General features: G+C 39.2%; 1 pseudogene; it reads left to right on the plus strand.

Annotated features, from left to right (window-relative positions):
* The first annotated feature begins 825 nt into the window (after window positions 1–825).
* Window positions 826–12,399, plus strand: LOC143686696 (peptidyl-tRNA hydrolase 2, mitochondrial-like; annotated as a pseudogene).
* Window positions 12,400–14,448: the final 2,049 nt, after the last annotated feature.

The following is a 14,448-nucleotide window of genomic DNA, read 5'->3' on the forward strand; positions in this document are numbered from 1 at the left end:
GGAACCTTCGGACACAAAAAGGATACTCCCAAATAACCCTGTACTATGTGACTAATAACTGCTTCAGCCACTCAAAGTTGATATTAATCAACTGCATTTCTAAACACTTGGCAGTTTATTTTCTTTCCTTGATATCTTTTCCTGATGTATAAGCACTCCTCTAATGAGTCTCTGTTTGGGTTTTTGTCCAGGCAGGAGAAGGTTGGACTTAAACACGTGTGTAGGGGGAGGGTGAGACCTATTTCTGAGTGATAGGACAATGATCACATCTGGTTCTCTCTATCACAGTGTGGAGAGCAGGTGTCCATTTATCTGATCATAGATTCAGTCTTTCAGATCTAAGTACAAGGAGAGGGGTGTGGGGATATCCTCCCTATCCATTTCCTTATTCCCCCAAGCAGGATTAGAATCACTGGACTCCACACCTGAGTTATGTTTTCCTATTTCATTGGTAGTTGTCCTCCCAGAATTCCAGCAATTGTTTCCATGGATTAACCAGGACTCTTGGATTTCTCCAAAATTGGGAGGCTGTTCAGCATAAAAGAATCCACCATTTGGTGTTTGGGATCTATATCCAATCCTCAGTGGTGAAAGGGGCATTGGAAAGTCATTCTTCCATTCAATAAATATTTTCTAAGCACCAGTTATAGGCCTGGCACTCTTCCAGGTACCTGAGTCACATCAGGGAGCTTGAAAACAAAAAACAAAACAAAAATGACAAAAAATTCCCTAGTCGTGGAACTTACAGTTTCTTAAGGGGGAAAGACAGATGAGCAAAAAGTGAGTGCTGCCTATTATAAAGTGACTATTTGTAAGGAGTGATAGATGGAGTTCCAGAAGTCAGCAGGGGGGCTGGTAGACTTCCCTGAGGAGGTAAGCTCCTGAGAAGACTTGAATGAGGACAGGGCTGAGTTGAGAATCTCCGAGGGCAGTGTGCTCAGGTGGGGGAACAGCTGGTGCAAAAGTCCTGGCCAGTAGCATGTCTGGGGTGTCCTAGGACAGTATGGAGGTCAGTGTGGCAGAAGGAACAAGAGGTAAGGTAGAAAGCGGATGGCAGCCAGATGGCACTGTAGGATTCTTAACTCAAAGCAAGATGGGAAGCTACTAGAGACAATTGAGCAGAAGAGACAAGACCTTACTTTAGCAGGCTATAGGGGACAAGGGGAAGCAGGGAGCCAGTGAGACCTTGCCATAGTGGTACAGGTCAGGGATCATGAAGGGCATTTACTGTGAGAAGTGAAGGGCTAGGAGATAATGTCACATTTTTAGCCAATGTCATGATCTGTTTAATGAAAACATAAAACCTGCTGCACTTGATTATTTCAAACGAAATCATGTATGTAAAGTGTTTGGCACATATAATTCATACACAATTAAAAAAAAAAACATATGCGACAATACCAATTAATTTCCAAAAGAGTTAATGGACACCTATAGGTACATGAAGTTTTATTTTGTTTGAAGGGATTCTACTTTTTAAGACAAACTCATGATAATTATTGTACTAGGAAAGTGGAAAGGAGAAGGAGATTAGAGGTGGTGATCAAAAGGGAATAGTAGCTGTTTTGGGGCTAATAGACAAGTTTTGGAAATGGATGGTGGTGATAATGGCACAAAAGGGTGAATTGTAGTTAACACTGAGTTATATACTTGAATGGAGTTAAAAGGACAAATCTTAGTCATATATTTATGTTACCAGAAGAAAATTCTTAAAAATCCATGGAACTGCACAACACAAACCGTGAGCCTGAAGTTAAATCATGAGCTATAGTTATGATACAATTATAAATATGTGCTATCAACAATTGCAATAAATACACAACATCACAATAAGTTGCTGATGGAATTTAAGTTCGCTATTCAGCTGATCTTGAGATGGAGAGATATCCTGGATTATGTAGGTAGGCCAAATGTAATCACAAAGAGGAATGCAGGAAATTCAGAGTCAGACAGAGACTTGAAGATGTTAGGCTGCTGGCTTTGCTTACGGAAGGGCCTCTATATAATGGAAAGGCAAGGGAATGGATCATTCCCTAGAGACTCCAGAAAGAACTGTAGCCCACCAATGTTTGATTTTAGTCCAGTGAGATCCATTTCAGATTTCTGACCTCCAGAACTGCAAGATTATACATTTGTGTTGCCTTAAGCCACTAAGTTTGCGTAATTTGTGACAGCAGCATTAGAAGCCAATGCAGAAAACCAGAAGTACTATATACAATTTATTTTATACATCCAACAATAAAATTCATTAGTAAAGCAACTCTAAAAAGCTGTTTCTAATCTACATTCTCACAAAACCATCCTTTAATAGACTCTTAATCATGGCATTAAATGAACCATCTTTAGTTCACTTCTTACTAGTCCTGGTGGCAATTGCCAGTGTAGATTCACCTTTTCTTTTGGAAATTCCCTTTTCCCATAATTTGCATGGCCCTATTTTTTCTTTCCCAGTTTTCCTGCTGCCTCTCTCACTACTAGCATCATCTTATATCTGTAGCAGCTGCCACTGCTTCTCCTTCTTCTGTTCTTTTCACTGCCTCTGAAGTATTGATGTTTCACGTTCTCTAGCCCTTTCTTCTGAATCTATATGTTCTCCTTTGGCAACCTCATCCACTTTTATAACTCCACCATTCCTCTGGTGATAACTCCCAAATGCTCGACTCCAGGTCTATTAAGATAATCATATTGTCTTGGTCCTCCTTCTCCTCTCTGACTAATGTTTCTTTGATCCCTACAAAACTGAACTTGAACTTGAGCTTCAGTATTATCAAAAGCCCTTAAAGAAGAGCTTGCTTCACCTCTTGGGGTGAACACTGGACTTCACACATTCCAGCCCATCACAGAGGGCAGCATTGTGTTTGAGTTAGTGCTCAGGTGAGACTGCAACTGTAATGACAGCCTGGAAGAGCTAATTCCCAAACAGGAGTGTGGAAAAATGGGAAATCTATCAGCATCACCACATTTGCAGTACTGTAGCAAGTCATACTTGAAAAGCATTAAATTCCTCTGCTATCCAATGGGCGGAACTTTTGAGGCAGATGGGACCCATTTGAAAGAAAAAGAAGTCCAATTTTCTTTACCTATGTGAATTGTAACAATTTTGTGTCTCCACTACCTGTGGGGACTGCCTGGGAGATATAAGAATTGGACTATAGCATGTACTTGGCATCAAAGACTGATTGTATCATCCTCAGACTAAAAGTCAAGAGCCAAGATTTATTGAAACCAGGGAGAGATTCAGAGAAAAAAATGATTTACAGAAACAAATATAGGAAAGACAAATGATAAAAGAACAGAAGGGAGCAAGGAATGTAATCATTTAGACCCCCGAGGGTTCTGCATTTTTCGGATGGACTAAGACTCTCTTTAAGAGTAAAAAGACTGATATCAACCCAGCCACTCAAAGCCATAACTGCAGTGGCCATACATAATTGGAGAGATTGTGCTTCTGTGCTTTATAGAACGAGATGGGATTCTATGACCAATCCAGAAAGAGAGCTCCCAACTAGTGAGACTAAATCTAAGACCATTATGAAAGATTTGAATAAGTCAGAGAGAAGAGCTATGCTGATCTTCCAGGACCTAGCTTAGTCAGGACCCACTTCTGCATCATTAGATAGCTAAAGCTACAGACTGGACAGTGGCAGTGGGGAAAGGATGTCATAGAATGAACATGAGGATGGAGCCAGCCCACATCTCCAGGAACCTTTCAACAGAGATAGCTGCTCACTTCTGGTTTATCTCAATGCAAGAGAAGTTCTGCCTGCACATATGGCTTCCTTAATGGTCTTATGGGGTCAGTTCTAAGAAGGAGCATTGTCTTAGGGAAATGAGAAATACCATGAGAGTTCCCATCAGGACTCACCTAACCCAAACACTTAAAGAGCCTGGGGTTTCAAAAACAAGGAGATTTAGTCATAGACCTAGACTCTTCTAGCATGGAGTGGAGAGTCCTCTCAAACAAGGGTGGTTGGCTCTTGAGAGGGACCATGGAAACTTACTTGGAGAAGAGAAGCACAGTGTAAAAGGCAAATTTACTTTGAAAAATCACAATGAATCTCTTTCACACATGTGAGTACAAACCCTGCTTCCTAATTAATTCCAAAATAACCACTTGCCTTGGCCGTGGGTGTGGGGGAGGGGGGTGCATAGGCTGGGCATAGGTGATTCTTCCTGCAAGAAATCAGAGAATGAAAGCTTTAGATTTTTGGTATCCAAAATCAGACATTGAAACAAAATAATGAGCTCAAAAGCCAAGCCTTCTCAAAGGATTGTCTGGCCCATCTGGATCCTTTTCTTTATAGATGGCAGCTCCTCTCTGCCTTGTTAGGTCCCTCCTGTTCAAGGGAAAACTCAATGAATCATGTGAGCCCTCTGTTCTGCTGTCATACCAGCTTCCATTCTGCTGTTATGCCCTTGTTGTTTGTGCTTGGGCTGAAAACTGGTGGTTTGAGCTACCCAGAAATTCTCCCTTCTCCTGGTAATAGCAAGTTCCTTCTTTTGCATTGCCAATGCCCCTCACTCCCAGGCCCCAAACTCACACTTCAACAGCTGGTCAGCATGGTGACTATCAGTGTTTTCCTGGCCCTCACATCACAGTGGTGTTCCTGAGGGTCACGACAGCAGCTTCGAATGCGACTCTTCACCTACTGCAACCCTAAGATGCTAGTTAAAAGTATTCCTCATAAATGGATACATTTCCTAGAAAACATTTGGCATATGTTTATCCATTTGCAGAAATTTTGAAACAGCCTTTATTTCCACATCCCTTTCTTTGCAAACAATACTGACCCTCTTTTGGAACGAACAGGCGGAAGGAAGAAATGCTCTTCAGAGATGTGGGATGCCATTCCTCAACTCTTTTTTTGAGAATGATTTTGCTATATCCCCTATTTATTTGTCAGAGGCCAGACAAGAAAAAACAAAACAAAACATCATTTTCCTTTTTTTTTTATAAATGAATACGATTTTCAAAACAGCAACCAAGACTTGGATTAGTCTCAGCTAAGCCCCATCAAGCACCTTCAAATTCCTCAGAATCTGGGTAGTGGTTTCTACTTTCACAGTTCTTTCCAATTCTAAGGAGCTCTAAAGAAGTTTATTTCAAAATAATCCTTCTGTATTAAGTGCTGGCTCATTGACAGCTCTCCTTTTATCGTAATTGTATGAAGTTTATTTTCCAAATGAAGGTTTATTTTCGCATGGAATTCTGAGGTTTTGCATTGTGTATATGAGGCAATTAGTTTGGGATTTTTGGAATTTATTTTAGACCAGACAGATGTCTTCAATTTACACACTCTAGGAGGTGACAAACCCTATTAACATTCGAAAGCTATCAATTTGCTTTATCTTTGTTCTTCAGCCATCTCAGCTATGGTCCGAGGGAACTCGGTTTTTTATTTGCTTGTTTGTTTGTCATTCAGCTGTGCCCTGCACTTTTATGTGGAACAGAAACAAAAACTGAAGAAAAAGATGGAAGGTAGCTTTAGTAATTTTATCACTGTCAAAGTCCAGTGGGTTACTTTAAGAACTATTAATTTAACCTTTAGTTGGATGCATCTTTTCTAATTAAACTTGCTTTTTAGCAGTTGTAGTTGATGCTTATATGCATACATCAAGTTGCTCAGCATTTACTGGTGGTTTTCTCCGTAATGTCTGTGGCTCCAGGTTGAAATCTGGTACTGCTTTTGCCCATATTTCCTTTCTCTAATTGATGATTGTTTTTACGCAGGTAATATAAACATGTCTCTGTGTTGCATATGTTTAAGCATAAATCTGGTTTATTCTTGTACTCATTTAGAAAACCCCTTGTTGGGCAGAAGCAGTTGCATCCCTATTGTGTGTAAAGCTGGATCCACTTGAGGTAGGAGGATGAAGAGCTGTTGTCCCCATTTGCTTTCATTCTGAAATTGAAGACCACCCCACTTACTTTTTTTTTTTTTTTTCAGGTATACATGCAACCACTAGATGGCTCAGTAGATTTGCTGACGTCTGCAGAGCATCCCACTGAAAGCAAGCGTCCTAAATTGCTATTCATTCCTCACCCTGCGGTCCAAAACTGCACCAGGACTGTGCTGATTATAGGATTAAAATTGACGGCGCCATAGACCCGGAACTTAATCCAATAAACCCACCCTACTACATGGGTGTCCTGTTTACATGTTTGCTTTTTATGATGGCTGCCGCGTTTTATTTTCAGTGACTGTGGGGCGTGTTACTAATGGCAAGGAGAAGGTTATGGGCCAATAGATGTCACCGATAGAGTCAGATCTGGGTCAAATGTAGAGTGATTATACTCCCTGACATACTAGTTTGGGAGCTGCAGGATAACTGTTATTCACAGGACGTCTGACAGTTCTAGTTTTAGTGATTTTGTACATGACTTTGACCTTGGACTGTTTCCTTTATTCCGGAGTAAGTTATTTATGATGAGTCCAATACAGCTACAGACACACACGCACAAACATACTCAAACACACACACTTAGAACTAAGAATAGAAGGATGCTTCCTTAACACCTCTATTTCAAACTAAATATCAAAACTATTTAATAATGAAACACCATAGGCTGTTCTGTGGTTCAAACAAAACTATGTGTGCGTCTCCCCATTATTTAAACATTTTCTTCTAGACCTTCTGGAGAATGCAGCAAGTAAAGAAAAATTAAAAAGGTATATTATTATCGGAAAAGGAGACAAATCATTATTGGATGCGAATCACATTATTTTCCACCTTAAAATAGAAAGACGTGAAAAGAAAGCATTGTAAGTAGGTCACTTAGAAAGCAATTGTGCAAAAATCATTAACTTTTTACAAAATGTTATTACAAACATAATTAACCTTCCTACATCCAGAAATTATCAATTAAAATATAGCAAATATGTATTCCATTTACAACAATACACAGGCACACTTGAAAGAAATGTAGATGACCATATGGCAAACACTACGAAATTTTCCAGAGTGGCAGAAAAATACATTAAAAAAGGAAAGGATTAACTTCTTCTTTGAATGGAAAAGCATTGTAAACCTATAAATTTCCCCTAATTAATTTGAGATCTTAATGACAGTCCAACAAATGTCACCTTAGGATACTCTTTTAAAATTTCACGAAGTATTTCTTAAGTTCAGGTGTAGAATCAGTGGATGAAAAGACCCAAGAAAATACCAGAATAGAGAATGAGGGGTACCTCCATATTATTAAGTACTTTATTCATAATTTAGCATAAAATTTCAGTAATTTCAAATGTTTAGTACTAACCAATTCAAGAATAATGGGACAAATATATACAAATATAAATATATGTGTATCTAACATTTAATAAGGTAGCATTAATATGCTTAATATTTTAAAATAATAATTTAATTCCCTACTTTGAATTTTACAGTAAAATAAGGTCTAGGTAGATAATAGAGAGAAATTATAAAACACAAAAATGTAAGAAAACTGAGTCTTGGTTTGAACATTTGTTGTATAATAGTAGAGTAAGGAAATTCTTTTAATCCATTAATTAAAGGGAAAAATATTCACATATACTATTACTCTAAAATAAATGTTTTCCCCCAAATCTATAATAATCGTAAAGCAGATGATCCACAAGGAAATTTTTTAAATGTAATGAACAGGTACTATTACCCTCAATACAATGAGTTTTTATAAATTGAATTTTTTATAAAAAGCACCATAGTAGAAATTAAGGGCAAAGACGTGAACTGATAAATCACAAAAGAAGACATAGAAACAATATATTTTTCTAATTTCAACTATACTCGTAACTAAAGAAGAAAATTAAAACAACCATGAAATACTCCTTTTGTCTCAAATTGGCAGTAATCAGAAGGAATAATGAATTATACAAGTGCTGGTCAGGTTACAGAAAAATGGACACTATTCCAAGGGTGGGTATGTAAATTGGAATAACATTTCTGGAGGGCAATTTGGCAGTGCATTTCAAACACATTAAAATGTGCATATCTTTTCACCAGGGAGTGTCACATTTCGGAATTGATTAGAGGTACACAGAAATATCTGTGCAGGAATGAGCACCATTCTCTTTCTCATTTCTTTGAAGATATGGGTCAAAAGTAAATGTTCACAAACACTAGAGAGAATGAAATAAACAGTCGTAGGTACAAACAATTCTGTTATATAGTCATGGGGCAAATATTTACTTACAAGAAGATAATAGGTATTCATTAAAGATTTTTAAAACAAAGGACTGAGGGAAAGGGCACAGCTTATTGTTGAGTGACAAAAGCAAGGGAGGAAACAAGACGCAAAGAGAGAGCCTATTTGGATGAAACTGCAGGGAGTGGAGATACAAACGAGGTTACAGCCACATCTACACTGACTCTGGTCTTTCCTACTGTTCTAATTTGCTAGCTGCTGGAATGCAACACACCAGAGATGGATTGGCTTTTAATAAAAGGGTTTTATTTTGCTAGTTCTTCAGAGGAAAGGCAGAAAACTTTCACCTGAGGTTCTTTCTTATGTGGGAAGGCTCAGGGTAATCTCTGCTGGCCTTCTCTCCAGGCCTCTGGGTTCCAACAACTTTCCCTGGGTGATTCCTTTCTGCATCCTCAAAGGCATGGGCTGAGCTGCGAGTGCTGAGATGAGGTATGCTGAGCTGCTTGGGCTGTGCTATGTTGAGTTCTTGCATTTAAGCCTCCAGCCAATTAAGTCAAACGTCATCCATTGCAGCAGGCACGCGTCCTAGCCAACTGCAGATGTAATCAGCAACAGATGAGGTTCATGTACCATTGGCTCATGTCCGCAGCAACAGAACTAGGTGCCTTCATCTGTACAAGTTGACAAGTGAATCTAACTACCACACTTATGGAGGCCATGAATGTAACTGCAGGGTCTTTAGATCCCATCTCAAAGTTCCTCTCACTTGTTATTCTTAGATTAACATAAAATGGACTCAAATCTCCTATCCCATATCTGGCAGGAGGTAAAATAACTTCCCAACATTACTGAGAATTTTAGGATTAAACTTCTGTGCTCGCCTCAATATTCTGATATTCTTATTTCACCAAAATCTGGAATCTCATAAATCTAGCTTTGAGGGCAACACCGAAATGAACATTACAGTGGCATTCCTGACTCCAGTTTTTAAATACATGTCTCTAATTCGCCACAAACACAAAACCTATTTGCATGCAGCAGTTACTGGAGGCTTGGCTGACGTGGTGGAAGATAATTTCTACAACCCACCTTCCCCAGAAGTTCTCATGGGGGCATAGTTCTCTCTTCACTTCTGTCTCTGCTGACACCTCTATCTCTTTCCTCTCCCTTTCTCTGCAGTGGCCACCCCAAATTCCTGTTGAGTTCTTAGGTAGGGCAGTGTCTCCTTCAGGTAGAGAAGCACCTATGCTCTCTTGCAGCCACAAATAGAAAACCACAGTGACAAACTGTCCCAGGTTTATATATTAAAAAAAACCCAAAATTCTCTGTATAATGGAATGACAGACAATAGTGGTTTTTTATTATTTGTTTGCTTCTTTAATTTCTCAGCAGTATTCTGTACTTTCAAAGCTTTCAGCAATATTCTATTGTAATATTATTTTGTAATAGGGGAAGTTACTAGGAATGCATTCATTTAGCAAGCATGTCTTTGAACTTTATCTTTTTCTTATTTGTAAAATGGACTTGAAGATGGGAGTGCAGAGTGTATATAATGACACATATTTAAGTAATGCTTTGCTCTTTACCAAATTTCTTTCATATTTGCTGGTTTATTTTCTTCTCAACAACCCTATGAAGTAGGCAGGGAAGTTATTAGTCCTCGTTGTAGGTAAGTGAACCTAAGGTAACAGGGACTGCCCACACTGAGATTCAAAGGAATCTTCTGGCTCCATTTCCAGCAATCCCTGCATCCACACAAGGCACAGCTGACATATCTTTGCTGCTACACATACTAGGCAGGGAAAAACCACAAAAACATATTCTACAGTCCTGTATTCTTCCTAGTGGTAACTGTAGAGTTTTGCACTAATCCACCTTATGCTATGGACCCCACTGATAAAACTCTATGTGTGCTTGTCTGTCTCTATTAGAGGATAGAAGAGGACTTTGCCACATCCTTAAACTGAAGCACCATTCATTCAGCAGTTACTGAATTCCTGCTTGGCTGTCCTCTGGTTCCCACTAGATTTTCTCCTTCCTAGCTTAACTCCTGGTCTTTGTTTCTCATGGACAGACCTGTTCTGGAAGCCACAAAGTTCTTCCTTAGGGAGCACTTTCTTGCTTCTTCCAATTAATCATGTGGAAAATTATGAAATAGTTTTCATTCCATGGACTCTTTCCTGGGACTAAAAGACCATTCATTATGGAAACAGACCTCAGAAACCCATTTGTTTTCTCACTGAGTATCTCTCAACAGTGGGTCTAAATGAGAACTGGGGTCCAGAATGAAGAAAGCAATCCTGAATATTTCATTTGCAAGGTAATCATTCAGCTTAAAATGAATTATAGATTCTAAATGTTATTCAAATATGTACAATAAAATTATTTTGGCTCCCTGTGATTGCATATGTTATAGGTACATGGCTTTAGCTTTATTTAACATAATCTAAGGCTTATTTATATTATACTTATTTTATGGCTTCCATTTTTTTCATAGAAGCTCTATGAGGTAGCTATTGTCATTACTTTTATTTTCTAGATAAGGAAACTGTAGCACAGATAGGCTAAGTAACATGTCCAAGGTCACACTGCTTGAAAATGGCTGAGTTGGGATTCCAACCTGAATTCATCCACTTACCCTATGCTTTGGGTTTTGTACACTCTATATAAGTTATTGTGTTAGATACAATTATTGAACATCTCTTCTGTGCCAAGCACTATACTAGACACCATATATGCTACCTCATAGCCTTTTAAAAGTACTTTTTTCCTAATAGGGAAAATACGACCAGGGTAATAAGTCACTTCCTTATGGTCCATCAGCTAAAAACTTGCAGAACTTGGATTCACATCTACATTCCTTGACTCAATTCTCATATCTGTTTGATTCCAAAATATATGCTGTATGGATTATGCAACACTACCCCTTGATACAGGGTGTAAAATTTTAAGTTAAATCATGAAACACCTGATTTTTTTTCTGGGAGGATGTTTAGCTACATTTCATGGGAGTGTGCAGTGAATACTTCAATATATGCTATCTAGTAGTGAGAGTCTTACTTGGCAGCCTGTGATGGTAAAGAGTGGAGGCATGGAGAGGCTGTCTGAATTTCCCGTGCCTGTGGTTAGTGAGGGGCATTGGAAAGTATTGTGGAAGAGCATGCCTACCCTACCAGGAAGCAATACATTGTGGGGGGTGGACCCCTGAAGGACTATCAGAGAGTGTCTGTGTAACCCCAGAGAGGTTCATTATCAGTATATCTGTCACGCAGCAGGCACCCACAGCCAAGCCAGAAAGTAAAGGACATTTACTAAGTTACAAGGTTCTCACCTTGTCCTCTAACCCTGCTCCCTCTGTCCTGATGCTAGAGAAACAGGAAGCAGTAAAGTGAGGAGGAGAAGGAAGAGCAAAAAGCAATGGAGATACATACCTAAAAGAACTGAAAGCAGGGGACTCGAACAGACACTTCTACAGTAATGTTCATAGCAGCATTATCCACGATTGCCAAAAGGTAGAAACAACTCAAGTGTCCATCAACTGATGAGTAGATAAACAAAACATGGTATGTCCACGCAATGGAATATTATTTGGCAATGAAAAAGAATGACATTCTCAATGAAGTCATATAGTTTTAAAAGTTTATTGCAGTTATATACTATCAAGGTGTTTGATCTTACACGTCTATAACTTTTTCACTGCTAGAGAGTGATAACTAACTTTTTTTCTTCCCTTTAAGACACTCTTCAAATTCTTGGTTATTGATTACTTGGCTCATCCTGGTGCACTCAGCTTGGCTGCTGGAGTTGTTTCTGGCATGTGCCTGGGCTGGGGGCTCCAAGTACACTTCGAGATGACACCCAAAAGCTCAGTAAGCAAGGTAGACACAGGCACTGGAAGATGCCAGCCTCTTAGGAGAGAGTGAGAAATACAAAATGATTCTTGTGGTTCAAAATGACTTAAGGATGGGGAAGGGGGAAGTGGCTGCTGGTGCCCGCGTGATGCTGTCTGCCTGCAAGCAAATTCAAAGGAGAAACCTTGAATTGCTCAAACAATGGGAGCACTGTGACCAGCCCAAAGCGGTGGTCAAAGGCCCTGATGAAGAAACTCTGATTGGATTACTGACCCATGCAAAATGCTGGATCTGACCATAAGTTTAATTCAAGATGCTGCACGTACTCAGATTGCACCAGGCCCTCTGACTGTCCTAGCAACTGGGCCAGCACCAGCAGACCTAACTGACAAAGTCACTGGTCACCTAAAAGTTTACTAAATGGAATTTTATGTGATGATCCCTCTATGACAAGTCAAATTCTCACAATAAAAGCTGCATTTCTATCTCCCCTACCCCACCACCTGAAAAAAGAATGAAGTTCTGGTACATGCTACAGCATGGATTAACCTTTAAGACATGAGGCTGTGTTAAAGAAGTCAGACATAAAAGGACAGATATTGTATGATTCTACTTGTATGAAATAACTACAATAAGGAAACTCCATAGAGGCAGAAAGTAGATTAGGGGTTTCTAGGGACTGGGGTGAAGGGAGAATAGGGAATTAATGCGCAGTGGGTACAGAATTTCTGTTTGGGGTGATGAGAAAGTTTTGGTAATAGATGGCAGTGATGAGCTGCCCAACATTGTGAATGTAGTTGATGCCACTGAATTGTATGCCTAAAACTGTTAAAATGACACATTTTATGATATATATGTTACCATAATAAAATTATTTATGCAATGGCATGGGGGAAAATAAACAGAAAGATAGAGGTGTTGGAGAAAATATGGAAGAGCAATGAACCTATTCACTCTCAGTAGGGAAGTAGACGGTGGAGCCCCTCTGGAAGGCAGTGTGGTGGTTCCAGCGGAGGCTAAGTCTAGGGTCGCCATTTGATCCTACAACCCTGTTGTTAGGAACATACTTGGAAGAACTGAAAGCAAGGACATGAGAATGGACATTTGCACATTGGCTTATGGAGCCGTATTCAGGATTTGCAGTGGTTGTAGTTGTCCTGAGTGTATATCGACAGATGAATGGAATGGGAACCATGGTGTATACATACGATGGAATATTAAGTGGCTGCAAGAAGGAGTGAAGTTGTGAGGCACACAACTAAATGAATGCACCTGGAGACAGCATGTTGATTGAATAAGTCAGGAATGAAAAGACAAATAGAATGCGTCACTAAGATGGGCTAATTCTAATGTGCAAATTCTGAGAATTGAATTTGATAGCACATTATCAGGTGAAGGCTTATTCTAAAGGTCCCTAGACTGCAAGCTGTTACAGCAGTTAGTTCTATTCCTGAGTCGTAACTATTATTCTTAAATTCTGAGATGCTGAGCTCTTTGTGTATAACCTGGTTGTCCCCTGGAGCTTTGGGAATCTGTGTGACACCTGAGACTCAGAACTAGATTTCTGCAACTATGTAAGTCAGCATTACCCCATGCAGAAATTTTAAAAAAAGAAGCTGAAAAAGAGATCAGATTTCAATTAGACATATGAATGAAGCTGATCTGGTTAGGACTAGGGTAAATTGGACTAAAGGGCAGAGGATGGTATTGACTATGTTTTAAAACTTCAACATCTGTGTGAGACCAAAGGAAGAGATGTTTATTTGGTGTAAAATTTATAATTCCTGTAGCATACTATCTAATTTAACTTGTTGGTTTATTCAAACACCATAATTCTATGGAACTTTGAATAGGGAATGAGGTTTTATTGGTTTGTACAGGTTAGTGTGATGCCCTGATACGTTCCAAATAATCTGGGAAAAAATTGCAAAATATTTACAAAGACTCCTTGAGGGACTGAGGAAAAATGTGGAAATATTAAACTTCCCCACCTGGCAAATTCTTGATATTCTTGCAAGCATGGGGACTGCCAATTCAATAGGCCAAACCCTCAATCTTGGGATGTGCCCTTAGCAAACTTATTCCTGCAAAGGAGAAGCTAACCCTACTTCAAATTATGCCTAACAGTCACCTGCACAGAAGCTCTTTCATTGCTCAGATGTGGTCTCTCTTACAAATCCAACTCTGCAGCCAAATTCACTACCCTTACCCCTATGTGGAGCATGACTCCCAGGGGTCTAAATCTCAAAGAGTCAAGAAGGCATTCTTTGAGGTTATTTTTGTGCATTATATAGATATCCTTTTTAGCTTTTATTGTATTACAATAGCTAGAAGGAAATACCTGAAACTGTTGAACTGTAATCAAGTAGCCTTGATTCTTGAAGATGGTTGTGTAACTATATAGCTTTCACAGTGTGATCATATGATTGTGGAATCCTTGTGACTGACACTCCCTTTATTCAATATGTG

The sequence above is a fragment of the Tamandua tetradactyla genome, chromosome 6 (assembly GCF_023851605.1).
Source record: "Tamandua tetradactyla isolate mTamTet1 chromosome 6, mTamTet1.pri, whole genome shotgun sequence".
In the NCBI taxonomy this organism is placed as follows: domain Eukaryota; kingdom Metazoa; phylum Chordata; class Mammalia; order Pilosa; family Myrmecophagidae; genus Tamandua; species Tamandua tetradactyla.